This window comes from Mauremys reevesii, linkage group 9 (genome assembly GCF_016161935.1).
Source record: "Mauremys reevesii isolate NIE-2019 linkage group 9, ASM1616193v1, whole genome shotgun sequence".
Taxonomy (NCBI): domain Eukaryota; kingdom Metazoa; phylum Chordata; order Testudines; family Geoemydidae; genus Mauremys; species Mauremys reevesii.
Genome location: NC_052631.1, coordinates 84,788,279 through 84,803,695, shown reverse-complemented (window position 1 = coordinate 84,803,695; position 15,417 = coordinate 84,788,279). Strand labels below are relative to the sequence as shown.

Sequence of the window (15,417 nt, the reverse complement as noted above, 5' to 3'; positions counted from 1 at the left end):
GTCCTAGACTCTGTGTAGTGCTGCAGGGTGCTATTAGACAACTGCTGTGTTCCACCTTACAGCCATCTTTCATTTCAGTGAGGGGGTCAAGGATTCTGTATTTGTCAAAGTACTTGGGGATGCTTCAAATGAAAAGCACTATTGAAATGGAAGACATTATATTGCTGTTCCAGGAAGGAGGAGTGCTAAGCAGAGATGGGGTTCACCTATGAAGGAAAGGGAAGAGCATATTTGGATACTGACTGGCTAACCTAGTGAGGAGGGCTTTAAACTAGCTTTGATGGGGGCAGGTGACAAAAGCCCACAGCTAAGTCCAAAACATGAAGACCTGGGAGAAGGGTCAGAATCTGGAGGGGGAGCATCAGCCATTATAACAGGGATAAGGGAACAGAGACAAGAAAGAACATAGAGGGGAAATCAGATCAGTATCTTAGATGTCTGTATACTAATGCGAGAAATATGGGGAATAAGCAAGAAGAACTAGAAATGCTAGTTAGTAAACACAGTTATGACGTAGTTGGGATAATACACATGACTGGAATATTGGTTTAGAAGGGTATAGCTTGCTCAGGAAGGACAGGCAGGGAAAAAGAGAGGAGGTGTTTTTATTTATTAAAAATATATACACTTGGACCAAGTTTAAGATGGACATAGGAGATAAACTTGTTGAAAGTCTCTGGGTAAGGAAAAAGGGGGTAAAAAACACAGGTGATGTCACAGTAGGGGTCCACTACAGACCATCTAACCAGGAAGAAGAGGTGGATGAGGCTTTTTTTTAAATAACTAACAAAATCATCCAAAGCACAGGACTTTGTGGTGATGGGGGACTTCAACTACCCAGACGTGTTGGGAAAATAACACAGCAGCGCACAGATTATCCAACAAGTTCTTGGAATGTATTGGAGACATTTTTTTATTTCAGAAGGTGGAGAAAGCTACTAGGGGAGAGGCTGTTCTAGATTTGATGTTGACAAATAGGGAAGAACTGGTTGAGAATTTGAAAGTGGAAGGCAGCTTGGGTGAAAGTGATCGTGAAATGATATCGTTCATGATTCTAAGGAATGGTAGGAGGGAGAACAGCACAATAAAGACACTGGATTTCAAGAAGGCAGACGTTAGCAAACTCAGGGAATTGGTAGGTAAGATCCCATGGGAAGCAAGTTTAAGGGGAAAAACAACTGACAGTTTTTCAAAGAGACATTGTTAAGGGGACAAGACAAGAGCAAGCTATACCACTGCATAGGAAAGACAGGAAGTCTGGCAAGAGACCACCCTGGCTTAACCAGAAGATCTTCAATGATCTGAAACTCAAAAATATTGGAAACTTGATCAACTTACAAAGAATGAATATAAACAAATAACACAAGTATTTAGGGACAAAATTAGAAAGGCCAAGGTACAAAACGAGATTAAACTAGCTAAAGACATAAAGGGTAACAAGGAAACATTCTATAAATACATTAGAAGCAAGAAGGAGATCAAGGACAGGGTAGGCCCATTACTCAGTGGGGGGTGGGGGAGAACAATAAGAGAAAATGTGGATATGGTAGAAGTGTTAAATGACTTTTTCATCAAAGAAAATCAGAGAAGAATGACCATTGAGATCATCTAGTCTGACCCTGCAAGATGCAGGTCACATATAAGCATCCCCACCACCCCACTCTGAACTACTTTGATTTTGCTGTTGAATGCTCCAAATCATGATTTAAAGAATTCAAGTAGCAGATAATCCACCAGCAAGCGACCCCTGCCCCATGCTTCGGAGGAAGGCGAAAAACCTCCAGGGCCACTGGTTTGTTTCAGTTTTCCCTAAAAAGGTTAGTAGCGATTGGATGTCATAGTGAATGCCAATGAAAATGAGGTAGGATCAGAAGTTAAAATAGAGAAAGAACAAGTTAAAAATTGCTTAAACAAGTTAAATGTCTTCAAGTCACCAGGGCCTGATGAAATACATCCTAGAATACTCACGGAGCTAACAGGCGATATCTGAGCCATTAGCGATTATTTTTTAAAAGTCATGGAAGACGGGAAAGATTCCAGAGGACTGGAAAAGGCCAAATATAGTGCCAATCTATAAAAAGGGAAATAAAGACAACCCTGGGGAATTATAGACAAGTCACCTAACTTCAATACCTGAAAAAATAAAAGGAACAAATAATTAAGCAATCAATTTACAAACACCTAGAAGATAATAAGATAAGTAACAGTCAGCATGGATTTGTCAAGAATAAATTATGTCAAATCAAACTAATAGCGCTCTTTGACAGGGTAAAAAGCCTTGTGGATGGGGGGGAAGTGGTAGATATGGTATATCTTGACTTTAGTAAAGCTATTGATACTGTCTCATGTGACCTTCTCATAAACACACTAGGGAAATACAACCTAGATGGAGCTACAATAAGGTGGGTGCAAAACTGGTTGGAAAACCATTCCCAGAGAGTAAGTTATTAGTGGTCCACAGTCAAGCTGGAAGGGCATATCGAGTTAGGTCCCACAGGGATCAGTTCTGGGTCCAGTCCTGTTCAATGTCTTCATCAGTGATTTAGATAATGGCATAGAGAACACACTTATAAAGTTTGCAGACGATACCAAGCTGGGAGGGGTTGAAAGTGCTTTGGAGAATAGGATCAAAATTCAAAATGATCTGGACAAACTGGAGAAGTAAATAGGATTAAATTCAACAAGGACAAATGCAAAGTACTCCACTTAGGAAGGAACAATCAGTTGTACACATACAAAATGGGAAATGACTGCCTAGGGAGGAGTACGGCAGAAAGAGATCAGGGGGTCAAAGTGGACCACAAGCTAAATATGAATCAACAGTGTAACACTGTTGCAAAAAAAAGCAAACATCATTCTGGATGTATTAGCAGGAGTGTTGTAAGCAAGACACGAGAAGTAATTCTTCTGCTCTACTCCATGTTGATTAGGCTTCAGCTGGAGTATTGTGTCCAGTTCTGGGCACCACATTTCAGTAAAGATATGGACAAATTGGAGAAAGTCCAGAGAAGAGCAACAAAAATGATTAAAGGTCTAGAAAACATGACCTGTGAGAGAAGATTGAAAAAATTGGGTTTGTTTAGTCTGGAGAAGAGAATACTGAGAGGGGACATGATAATCTTTTTATGTGTTTGGAAACTATTGTTACAAGGAGGAGGGAGAAAAATTGTTCTCTTTAATTTTGGACAAGAAGCAATGGCTTAAATTGCAGCAAAGGGAAGTTTAGGTTGGACATTAGGAAAAATGTCCTAACCGTCAGGGTAGTTAAGCACTGGAATAACTTGCCTAGGGCGGTTGTGGAGTCTCCGTCACTGGGGATTTTTAAGAGCAGGTTAGACAAACACCTGTCAGGGATGGTCTAGATAATACTTAGTCCTGCCATGAGTGCAGGGGACTGGACTAGATGACCTCTCGAGGTCCCTTCCAGTCCTATGGTTCTATATTCAGTCCTTCCCATCGGCCAGGAAGTTAAAGATGGCCAAGTTGCTCTTTGTAGGTGGTTTAGATGGACAAAGATCAGAGACAATGACAAAGGAGACAAAGGAGTTATGTGAAACCAGGAGAAGCAGCTCTGGCGTGAAATAAAAATAATAAGAAAAGATTCAAATGCAGATCTGCCCAGAAAAATAGCTCTAAAAATGGCATAATGGGGCCTCAGTGATTTCACAACACATTTCCTCTGAAGATTAAATGAGGTTCTATCCCGCTCAGGCATTTTATTCTGCAGGTCAGTTACTGCCTTCAGTTACATCTGTGCAACCCCATTGCCTTTGGATTCTAACCTCAGCTAACCCAGGCAACTCTCCTGCCTTCACCTATTACAATGATTGTCCTCAAAGAGATTGCACAGTTGTAAATAAAGGCACCCTCTGACCTGAGTGATTGGAACCTAGTTACCAAGACTGTTGACGATGCACAACCCAGAACTGATGCTGACCGTTTCCAATGGCTGTATTTGCTCAGCAGGACTGACAGGAATAAAGAGACATGTTGAACTTAATTTTGTCACTTCGGTAAGAGATGCAACTCTGGTCAGACAAAGAGATCAGGACCGTGGAGTAAGAAGGTGCTGTTTTTATATAACCTCCCTTCAGACTAGAATCACACTTTTAAACTCTCATTCTTCACAAAAATCAGGGAAGGCTCTGAAATGCCCATGTACAAAATGAACCAGGAACCTGATCTTCCCAAGAGAGATTCTACAGCCTCTCTGCTCCCACATATGGGTCTTCTGTGCAGCTGGAGGAAGTTTAGAGATTGGTGGCAAATGCACAAACCACTGGAGTCAAAGCTGATTCCCAAATATGAGGCATGTTTGCCAGGGGAATCTCAAATCCTTGTGGGGTTTGATTCTCTCTGCAGTTAGAGGCTTGAGAGTTTTACAAGGGTAACTTAAGCTCTCTGTGAAGCTATGAAGACAGGAAAACTCATCATAAAAAAAAATTCTCCTTGGCTCCCAGGATATAGATAAATATCTCCCACAGCCCCCATCCAAAAAAAATAGGAGGGAGGACTCCAATTAAGCTCTGTAAATTGATCAAGCACATTGTTTGAAGTTTGTTTACTTTAAATGCAGTTGGATAAATATGGTGACCTATTAAACACAGAGAGAGAGAGAGAGAGAGAGAAAAAGTGCCAATGAAATATTTAAAGTTAACTGAGAACAGAACTTTCCTGGAATCCATCCTTGACCTCCCAAAACATATGGTTTCATTTTTCCCCCCTTAAAAAAAAAAAGAAAAAAAAGGCAGATCATGTGTTTCCAATAGATTCCTTTGATATATTCCCAGGCAATCAAAAACAAGACGGCTGCCAAGAGGTAGGTCTAGTGAGTTTACTGTGAAAGAATTTATCATTTTACACAGAATCAATGAGCCATTTACAGCACTGTGCATCGCTATGTCAGGGCTGTAGTCCCAGCAAGGTCACGTGTCACAAGCTGCCTGTGAATCTATTAGTTGCCGCTCCACCACCAAGGACAGCCGCTTGTAGCTGCCAGTGATACGGGTTCGGGGTCACCTCCGTACAGATTGCAGACAGAGGGACAACCAGATACCAGTGGCTCGGGATGCTCACCCCATGCTATATATGTTGGGCTAACTTCAGTTTTCAGCTACGCTGGTGTGAATCCAAAGTAACTTCACTGAGAGCAGAATCTGGCCTGCTGTTTCTTCATCATTTTGGCCCCCAGGATATGCAGCACCTCCATCCCACCTCACAGAAGACCCTGTCAGGGCAAGCAGTGCCTCTCCCTGAGATACTTCTGCTAGTCTCCTGTCAGAATAAACTGTCAGAGACTCAACTTCTAATGCACTGCTGAATCTGGGTTAAGCAAGATCTGAATCCGGTCAGCTCTTGCTTAACTCTGGTCTCATGGACACCAATGGGAGTTTGACAGGGCTGCCCAGGGTGGGAGTGGGGAAAGAGGGGCAATTTCCCCACAAGAATATAGTATTCTATAGTATTGCAACTTTTTTTTAAAAAAGCCCTGGAGTTTGATATTAAAAGCAAATGCAAATAGATGAAACTATCCAGATTTTGTCAAAGATACTATACTCCCACACAGCTGCCAATTGGATCAGGTGTGTACTATCTGCTACTCTCGGGAGAAAGTACATGTGCAGGGGAAACCAGGCTATAGCATTTATAACTGAATTAGTACTACCTAGTGCATAGTCTATAAGGGCCCCAGCTGGTCTGCGTCCTGGAATCCTCTGTACATCTGAACTCCAGGGCACTTCTGCATACAGACCCCCTGGAGGAATGGACCTCATGAGCAGCATTTGGGAAGATATTCAGAGGGAGAGAGAAATTAATAGCCTATAAAGGAAATGGCTTTTTGTATATCCATAGGATTGTACTCTGACTGGGCTCACCATTTGCTTTACAGTTTCTCTCTGCAAGGCATTGTCAGGTTCGTTCAAATACTCGGCATTTCTCTCTTGTGGCACCTTTTAGCCAAGGATCTGGAAACATTTTCCTAACGCTAATTAAGCCGTGCAACGCTCCTGAGAGGTAGGGATGAAAATGTGTTTGGGACACAATCAATGTAGAGTGACTGGCAGCAAGCTGTAGGTCAGGATCTAAATAAGTCTAACACCAAATGAATGTCTCTTTCAGAGTAGTCTATTATACCAAAGAGCTTTGAAAGAAACAGGACTGATTTGGAGAAGGCCTCTGTTTATCTGAATGCTTGCTTCAGTCTAAACTATTCCTCACAATGCCCCCTCTCCCCAGCTGTTGCAATTGTGTTTGCGGTAAAGGATATCATGATAACATCCATATCTCAGCCACATAAACTTCATGGCAGTTAGTGAGGACAGAACACTGGACCTTGCCACTTGAGCTGACCGAGGATCTCTGTTCGCTGCAACAGAATTTCGGTTTTGTGTCTTTCGTGGGACCACCCCAAGCAGGCAAGAGGGTCACCACACTAACTATGCAAGCCTGACACTGAAGGACAGTGATCCTTTTCCTAACAGTAATCAATTGAGGGACACATGCCTACGACACACGCCTCCTTCTGTGAAATGTGCAGCAAACCTGCGAGCCTCTATTTCGCAAAGGGGGAGTTTCTATCTTTATGGCCCTGGACAATGTGCATGGAGATGGTTTCCTGTTACTGAAATGTTCTATTAAAGTGTAACCCTTTTCTTTCTTGAGTTGCCTAAGAAAAAGCTAGCAACATTTCAGGGTGGATGGAAGATATGTGGTCTATCTAAGACCCCTTCTCCATCGAGTCTTTGTCCCTTGCAATTCCCTTGCCCCCACCAAATGAGATTATCTTCTCAGTCAAATGTTGGTCTTGGAGCAAAACCAGGATGGCTTCAGATCTGCATGGGGGTTGAATTGATGGCTTTCCTTTAAAGACAATACTTCTGTTATGTACCAGCTCATTTTCCTCCTTTAAAATGTCCATTTCAGTCTCAGGCTGTTAATAGACATCTGACCCTCGGTTCATCTTGCCAAGTATTTGCTTTTATTTCTGCCTTCTGATAACATTTTAAAATTCCTGACGAGATAAACAAGAGGATTAACTAAGTGATAAAAAAAATGAAAACCTGTGATAAGGCATGAGAGGAGCAGCAACTCGAGCTAGGGAATGTAAATGTTTGTAAAACCTGTTCTCAACTAGAGAGAGTTACAAGAAAGACTCGGCCCTGTATTCTCTGTCATGCTATTAGCAGACCAGCGAACCGTTTTCTGTAATCAAGGTGCTCCCCAGTCATGATAGCAAAGGGTAGTTCAAGCAATTCTCTCAAAGCCATTTGACCTCCCGCCCCCACCCACAGCAAGTCTGGAAAGCCTAACATTCAGCGCCCTTCTCTTTACAACTCCCCACATAAAGCCCTGGTGGGAGCGAGGGTTGGAGATTGTTAAAAGAATAGTGGGTACAGGCTTCCTATTAAATAAATAGCGGAGGAAACCTACCTGCGTTCCCGTTTCACTGACATTTTCCAGTTTATTCTCTGCATCCTACATGACTTTTTTTTCCAGAAGCTGCAACTTCTGTTCTAACATGAGCTCCTCTACTTCCTCCTCTCTTCTGTCCCTTTAAGGTTGTTTTGTGTGTATGTAACTGCCGCCATTGAACTGGGTGAAAACCACTTGACTTCTTCATGCTGGATGTCTGATAATACAGAGTATTTCAGAATAAATAGAACAAACTGGAATAGCCTCTTCAGTGAACTTAAGCCTGATCTACCCTTAAAAGTCTTTCTGGCGTAGTTATGGTGGTTGGGTGTGATTTTTTGCCAAAGTAGCTGTGTTGTCAAAAGCTTTAGGATAGATGCAATTATACCAGCAAAAAGTGCTGTGGTTAGTCTAGCTTATTTCACCCAGGGAAAGCTATACTGGCAAAGGGACTTGTATCCCAGCTGTGTCTATACTGGGAGGGTTTGATGATCTACCGGGAAACCTTTCAAGTGTAGGTGAGGCCTTAATGTCATTAGGATGCTAACCCAGAATTTTTGGCTTCTTGGGTAACTCATATATATATATATATATATATATATATATATGTGTGTGTGTGTGTGTGTGTGTGTGTGTGTGTGTGTATGTATGTATGTATATATGTGTGTGTGCGCGCACGCTTCCTTCTTCGAGCAGGTCTTCTCTCTTCACATAGTCTATGTAAAAAGAACAGGAGTACTTGTGGCTCCTTAGAGACTAACACATTTATTTCAGCATAAGCTTTCGTGGGCTACAGCTCACTTCTTTGGATGCAGCCCACAAAAGCTTATGCTGAAATAAATGTGTTAGTCTCTAAGATGCCACAAGTCCTCCTGTTCTTTTGCGAATACAGACTAACACGGCTGCCTCTCTGAAAAATAGTCTATGTAGTTATACGAGAGACCAGTATAGTTTGAAATATTTTAAATTGCACCAGTAAGAGGTTCGCGTGGTTTTTAGCCAGATACTAGAGCAGCCTGGTCCACTGGAAAGCACCTTGTCTGGCCTTGGACAAGTCACCTAACCTCTCTGTGCCCATATAAGGTGAACTGTATTTGCTCTTGCGTTTTTTCTCCATCTATACTTTATATGGGCTTCTTTATTAACACGCACAAGTGAAAATTCTAGTCCTTTGGTGCCTAGCAGGGTAGATGTCTCAGTTTTCCCAACAATTCATAACAGATGGCAAACTTCTTCCCGAGATATTATCCATCCACACACACAATTATAGATAATGCCACAGGTCATCTCTGCTCAACCCTCGTTTTGGTTGAAGGTGCAAACTGTTTCGTAGCTAACTCGAAGTCTGACAGCTTTATAATTCCTTCCTGCATCCACTTGTCCAAAATTATTAGCTACCCAGTTATCTTTACTGAGGGTTTTCCCTATATATGTCCCTGAACTTTTTCCTATAGTGCAAATTGGTTTTACAATGTTCTCCACACAACATTTTCCACACAGAAATGACAACAGGATTAGAGTGTAAAGCTTTATGTAATTTAAATAAACACCCTACTAAGGTGTATGTCACTGGTAATATGCTATTTTTACAGTACATTTCCCAGAGCATTAATGTTCTAGCTTTTAATTATAAAGAATAGATCTGTGTCATATTCAAAGTCTTTTGATGTACATTTGTTGTTTCAAGCCTCATTTGTTTAGTCGTTATGTATTCTGGTTCATTTTAGTCTGAAATTTTTGTTTTGTTTCTTTTGCAGAATATCCATTTGTAGCATTTGAGAACTAGTGATGCTCCTACAATCTTTATAACATTACCCCTGCACCGTAAGTTTAACAGCTAGCGGGGGTCATACCTCTGTAATTCATCAGATAATTTGTTTTTATAGCGGTATTTTAGTCTCGAGTTGTCTTTGACATTATTTTTGTTTTCATACTTTGTTTATTCTGATTCCAAAATATTTCCTTTCTTTTCAGACCCAGCAAAACGTCATTCTTTAATGTCTGAAGCCAGCCAGCCAGTAAGTAGCGGTAGGACCTGCTAACTTAGTCCTTTTCACTTTATACCCTCGTATATTGCTAAACTCTGCTACTATTGCTAGTGTTTTTGGTATCAAACAGCAGGATTTTGGATTAGGAACAAACTGTTATCCACATTCCAGAGTTACATTCCAGCATCCTAAGGCTTTTAGGGGTTTTAAACATCTCCTTATTGCTACTGATAGTGATTCTAAAGCTAAAGAAAACAGAATCAGACCTGAAGGGCAAGCTTGCATAGTACCTTCCACAAAGGGCAGGTTTTCAGAGGTGAATTTCCTGGACGGCCGTTAAATTAGCCCCTCTGCAGAGAAGCAAGAGCAAGGTTTTTGCATCATTTTAAGTCCCACTTAAGACCTCAAAATTAAGGCTGAAGAAGGATAAAAGTGACACACAGGCCTTGTGCAAACTCTCTGCCCAGACTTGAATTTCACCCAGAGGCTTGATTCATGTGTTGTCTTATTTATTTGGTAACACTTTAGTTCTGTACACAGTCATCAGTGGCAAACATCAACAGTTCCTTATGAGGAAAGCAAGAGCAACACCATGAGATTATTTAACATGGTCTTTTGCCATGACATTGCTGGGAATAGGGAAGCGAGGAAAAGAGTTGGAGAGGGTGCGGGAGTAATGAAAATACAGAATTTTTTCATCGTCAGGATGTTGATTTAAATCCCAGGGAGGTAGGCAGTGACTAAGGGCACGTTCACACTTACAGCGCTGCCGTTGTACCGGTTGTACTGCTGCAGCGCATGTGGTGAAGACGCTCTATGCCGAATAGAAAACCACCCCCGTGAGCAGCAGAAGTTATGGCAGTGAGACAGCTTCTATGCACACTGGCTCTTATGGCAACGTCATTTGTGTTGCTTGGGGGGTGGAATATTCACACCCCTGAATGACATAGGTTTTGCCAGCATAAGTGGTAGTGTAGACATTGCCTAAGGAGTCCAAACACCTTTTGGATGAAGTTAGTCCATTTCCTAGTGTCCACCACACAATGCGCACTGAACTACAGCTCAATTGAAAGTCCCACTGTGATCCAATTCTTGGCTGCTCTTGTGCCACAAATGACCCCAACAATGACCAGATCCCCTAGCAGGAACTTCCCAGCAACAGAAGGGCTCACCACATTGACAGAAGGTGGTATAATACCCCTATTCCCTTCACAGTCCCTGACATAGGGATGTGCCAGAAGTATAGCCAGATGCAGAAAGCCCCGTCCTATCTGGGCTGCAAACCAGCCCACCAGCTTAGGTTGGAGCAGCTCCTAGAGCTATTAACCTATATCACCGGCCATGCCAGCCCCTACTCCATAAATCCTCTTTTGCTCCTTGCTTCTCCTGGGCTATACCTCCTGATTTCACGTCGAGAGGTGATTCCACCAGATCATTGGTATGCTAGGACATGTTAGCATGCACTACCACTCTCCTACTTGTGAGAGTAAACAGAGATCTTCAGACTCCAGCAGAATCAGACTGGCCCCTGTGACCAGAATTAAATTCACACAGGAAAAAAGTTAAAGAAAAAAAAGTTATGTGAAGCTAACATTACAAGCTGAAACCTTGCTGTAGGTTGAATTAACACTTCATTAAGATTAATACGTGTGAGCTCATCCTTCAGTTAAAAGAACTGTAATGATAAACCCCTATCTAAGACCAAAAAAGAGCATGTGAACCCACCCAGGAGCTTTTTACTGGGTATTGTTTGGGGTAGAGGGTGTATGTGGGAAGGAGGGAACAGACAAAAAACTGGGAAAGATATACACAGCGAGAAAGAGAGTATGCACACACCTACCTGCCTGCCTGACCCTGGAAGAAACCTGGGGAGAGGTTTTGGGTCTAGAATGCAGGCTGACAAAAGTGCTCTTGGTGTTAGGAGAAAAAGCAGCAGTTTCCTATATTTGATTCCTTCGACTTTGTAGAGACAAAGGACTTCCAACTGTCTTTGTAAATAAACCAAACAGCAGCCAGACATACCTGACTGTCAACTATTTTTCCTCCTAACTGGAACAACCTACTAGCCGCTCGAGACAAAGGGGTGACAAGACAGACAGCAATCGCCCACAGCACTGTAAATTGAATCGTCATATATTTCTTTTACAACTCTGTAGTTTAAAAGAAACAGGTGACCACAAATAATCTAAAAATATGAAAAGCCAGCCAGGAAATCTGGCTGCAAATGTTGGAAAATGCATTTCTAAGTGAAAATGACTCACTTGGTTTTGCTCTCATGAGGAGTTAGGATACAGAAGGGTTAAAGGCATCTGGGGACTCAGGAATGCAGACCTGGCATTCCCATTTCACCTGAAACAACCACTTGAGGGTTTACACACTGAACTAAAAATAGGAAAGATTTAGGATATTGTTTGTCTTCAAGGAAGGGGAAACTTCTGAACACAAGAGGAAACAGGCCCCTTGCACAGGGTGGGAGACCTGTCCTTTACAAGCAACGAATTAATTCTTGTTATGGATGAGAGGTCAGGAAGGATGTGAGAATTAAGTCTTCTGTTTACAGCCTGGATGATCTTCCCTGCCCTGCTATGGCAACATACCATTAGACAGACGTATCCTGCAGCACCGTTAACCCTGCTCTGGGGCCTGATCCCGGAAGGTGCTGAACTCCCGCGCACAGAGACAGCAGTGAGAGCAGAGAGCATTCAGGGCTAGGGTTACAAATGGAGCTAGGTGCCTAGAAGATGAAGCTAGGCACTTAGCGGGATTTTTCAAAATGCTTAAGCAGTTTAGGCACCTAAGCCCCATTGAAAATCAAGCCCTCAGTACCTTGCAGGACTAAGCTCCTAATAATCAGGCCATGCCAAGGAATTAGGCCCTGTCATATTTAGTATGGGGTACTTAAGACATGGAAAATTAAGATTTCATTTTGGATCAGTTCACATTTCAGGGGTGGTGTTAGCTTGTTTTCACAGCTTTTAACATTTGAAGCAAGCTAGATGCTTTTGGTTTTGTGCTGTATATTAAAGAGTGGGCCAAATTTCGGTCTCAATTAGACTGAAGTAACTCTGAGTTACTCTGGATTTACACTCATATAAGTGAAATCAGAAACTAGCCCAATATGTATATATAGAAGCAAAAGAGGTCTCCTTCTGTGAGATCTTCCAAAGCTCCTTACAACAATTCCTAGTCTCTGGCCCTTCCTGGAGTTAGCGCTAATTTTTATTTTTAAGCATTCCCTGTTTAGGTGCCATAGTTGTTGCATGTCTCAGTTTGCTCTTATTGCTTTACAGTATACATTTATTTAGTCTAATTTTCCACTGGTGTGTAATCTGCATTTGATAGTCATGCAATTTCCTTTCAATTATTTTAAAAAATATGTTTAGATGCAAACATTTTAATGAGTCCCAAATTTCCGTGTGTGCAGTTGTAAACATTCTGGCATCTCTGTGCACAAAAACTCTACCCAAGGAGACAATCCAGATGAGGGCAGAGGCTTCTGTAAACGTGCACTGGTACCTGTTAAATGCAGAGAACTTGCACCCAGATTTTCTCCCTCTCCCTTTCTCTGAGAAACCCACAGTATACAGAGACAACACAATTACATCACTCAGGGCTTTTCCCCTGTGTTTGGTGCAACAAAGAATAAACTGTGCTATTCTCAGTCACATCATATGGGCCCAGGCCAACTTCTGTTCAACAACAGAAAGACTCCAGTTTACTTCAGTGCAAGTAAGTCCAGGCCCTAAAGACCTGTGATAGAGTAAGCTGCCCCACAGAGTGCAAATTGACAAATTGTCTCAAACTTCCTTACTGAGTTATACGCAAAGTCTCAAGGAGAAGATACAAGAAGAAAACTCAACTCAACTGCATGGTGCACACTGCAAAGCTGCTTCTTCCATCTTCCAATTGTGCTTATCTCAAAAAGTAGAAAGTTGGACATTCCTACCTTAAGACTATGCTTTTGGCAGGACTTCCTCTAGAAGCAGGAGAAGCCAATACTTGCTCATGGCTGTTGGACTCCATTTTAGTTCATGCAATAGTGAGGCAGGTAACTGCTGCTGTTCCTACTGTAAGGGGACTGTTGCCCCCTTACTAACATTCAGTGGGGGTGTTTTGGCTGCTAGCTCCCAGCACTAAAAGGGGAGGGATCAATGGCAAATCAGGACCCTGAGACTGACAGTCCCCAGGAACAATAGCAAGAGGCCAATGCTCCAGGTCAGCCTGATTGACAGGGCAGGCCGGCTAATCAGGGAGACAGAAGGCCAGTGTGGGTCCCGTCCTCCGTGTGTGAGCAGGAATGTGCCGGAGTCAGACAGAGTGGGGCCGAGCAAAGGAGAAAGCAGGGGCCCAAGCTGAGCTGGAGAGCAGAGCCGGGCCAGATCCAGAGGGAGCAGAGCTGCAGCCAGAGAGACAGAGGCACAGCCCAGGGAGAGCAGATCCTGTGCTGGGAGCAGAGCTGCAGCCACAGAGCCAGAGGCACATCCCAGAGAGAGCAGCTCCTGTGCTGGGAGCGGAGCTGCAGCCAGAGAGCCAGAGTGTGGTGAGCAACTGGGGCCAGCCAAGGGGGGACCTTGGGCAAAGGGCCCAGCACAAAAAGACACCCCCAGCCAAGGGTCCATGCAGGCCAGGCTGGGAGGGGGACCTTAACCTGCCGGGGGGCTGGCACTGGAAAGAAGGATCCCACCACCCAAAGCCCGGAGGTGTGTGGTCACCACCATTTCAAGTGTCCCACCCACAGCATCCCTGCAGCACAGCCAGGGCCTGAGAAGGAGGCCTGGGGCCTACAAGGAACAGACTGCAAAGTGCCTTGATGTCTGGAGACATTGTTTGTAATGTTCCCTGCCGCAGAGCAGGGTGATGTGTTTCCCTGTAACCATTCCCATTTATTCTTTTCTTTAAATTGATTGTTAAGTAAACAACTTGTATTTGCTTTAAATTGTCTGGAATAATCAGTGGGTCAGGGAGGTGCCCAGTGCAGAGAGGGTACCCCGGAGTGGGGACACCTTAGCCCCTGTCCTAGGTGGCCACAGCAGGGTTGGGGGTTGAGCCCCCCAGGAATCCTGGGCCCAGTCTTGTTGGGGCTACGAGAACTCTGCCAGACAGGAGAGTCCTCAAGGGCAGGGAGGCCTCTGGGTAAAGGAAGTGGGAGCAAGGACTCAGATCCTTTCGCTAGCCCACTTCACCGGGGTAGCACAGAAGCCAGGAAAGTTCCCCACAATAGCGGGACCATTCCCCCGCTTACACTACCTTAGTACAGCACCATCAGGTGTTAAGGCTGAGTATTGCAAAGAAGGAAACAGTGCAGCTTCCCATTGAAGGGGGGATTCCTGCTAATAGGTGGTTAATTTGCTTTAATCCTGGTTTGTTTGTATGTGACTTGTTAGTGATGGACCCTTGTTCCCTCCTGGGCAGAGGAATTAGGGTGGGAAGATGTTTTAATGGAAGAAAAAGTCATTAATAAAAGAGAGAGAGAGAATGAAATGAAACCTGCATGGAGAAGTGGAAAGGGCTGATTGGCTAAAACCAGTAAAGGGTGGAGCCCAGGGATTATAAAACTGATCTCTAGCTCCAGAAACTCAATCCAGGTTAGGACTTGGAGTCAGTTAGAGATGGGCTCAGAGGTTTCAACCAGATGCCTTTTTGCCCTGAAAAGCAGGTTTTATGAAGGGGAGATTATTTCATGAGACCGATGTCACTGGACCGTTGTCAGTCAAACTCTGTCTCACATACACTGATATCAACAGACAGTACATGTCACTGAGAAGCCCAGTTAGACCCTCCTTAAAATGGGTTGGATACCAGAACAAACCAGGGCTCAATTTCAACAAACAGACTTTCCAGCACCCATCTACTCTTTCCTTAATCCCGGAGGGGGTCACACATATTTTTACTGTGTATTCTTACTAAGTCAATAAAGCTATAACAATGTCAATGTAGAGCAACAGTTATTATTGCAAAGTACACATTTCCTCTGCTGGCTCAGGTTGGATAGTGTGGTACGGAAGGCCAGTGGGGG

The 15,417-nt window shown here is 43.3% G+C and overlaps 1 protein-coding gene across 1 annotated transcript in view; it reads right to left on the bottom strand.

Moving 5' to 3' along the window:
* The window catches only part of LHFPL1 (LHFPL tetraspan subfamily member 1), an 84,912-nt gene extending 71,469 nt beyond the window's left edge, over positions 1–13,443 (bottom strand). The window contains exon 1 of the mRNA XM_039489451.1: positions 13,348–13,443. The gene's annotated coding sequence lies outside the window, so the exon portion shown is untranslated. The remainder of the gene's footprint in view (positions 1–13,347) is intronic.
* Between the last annotated feature and the right edge of the window lie 1,974 nt (positions 13,444–15,417).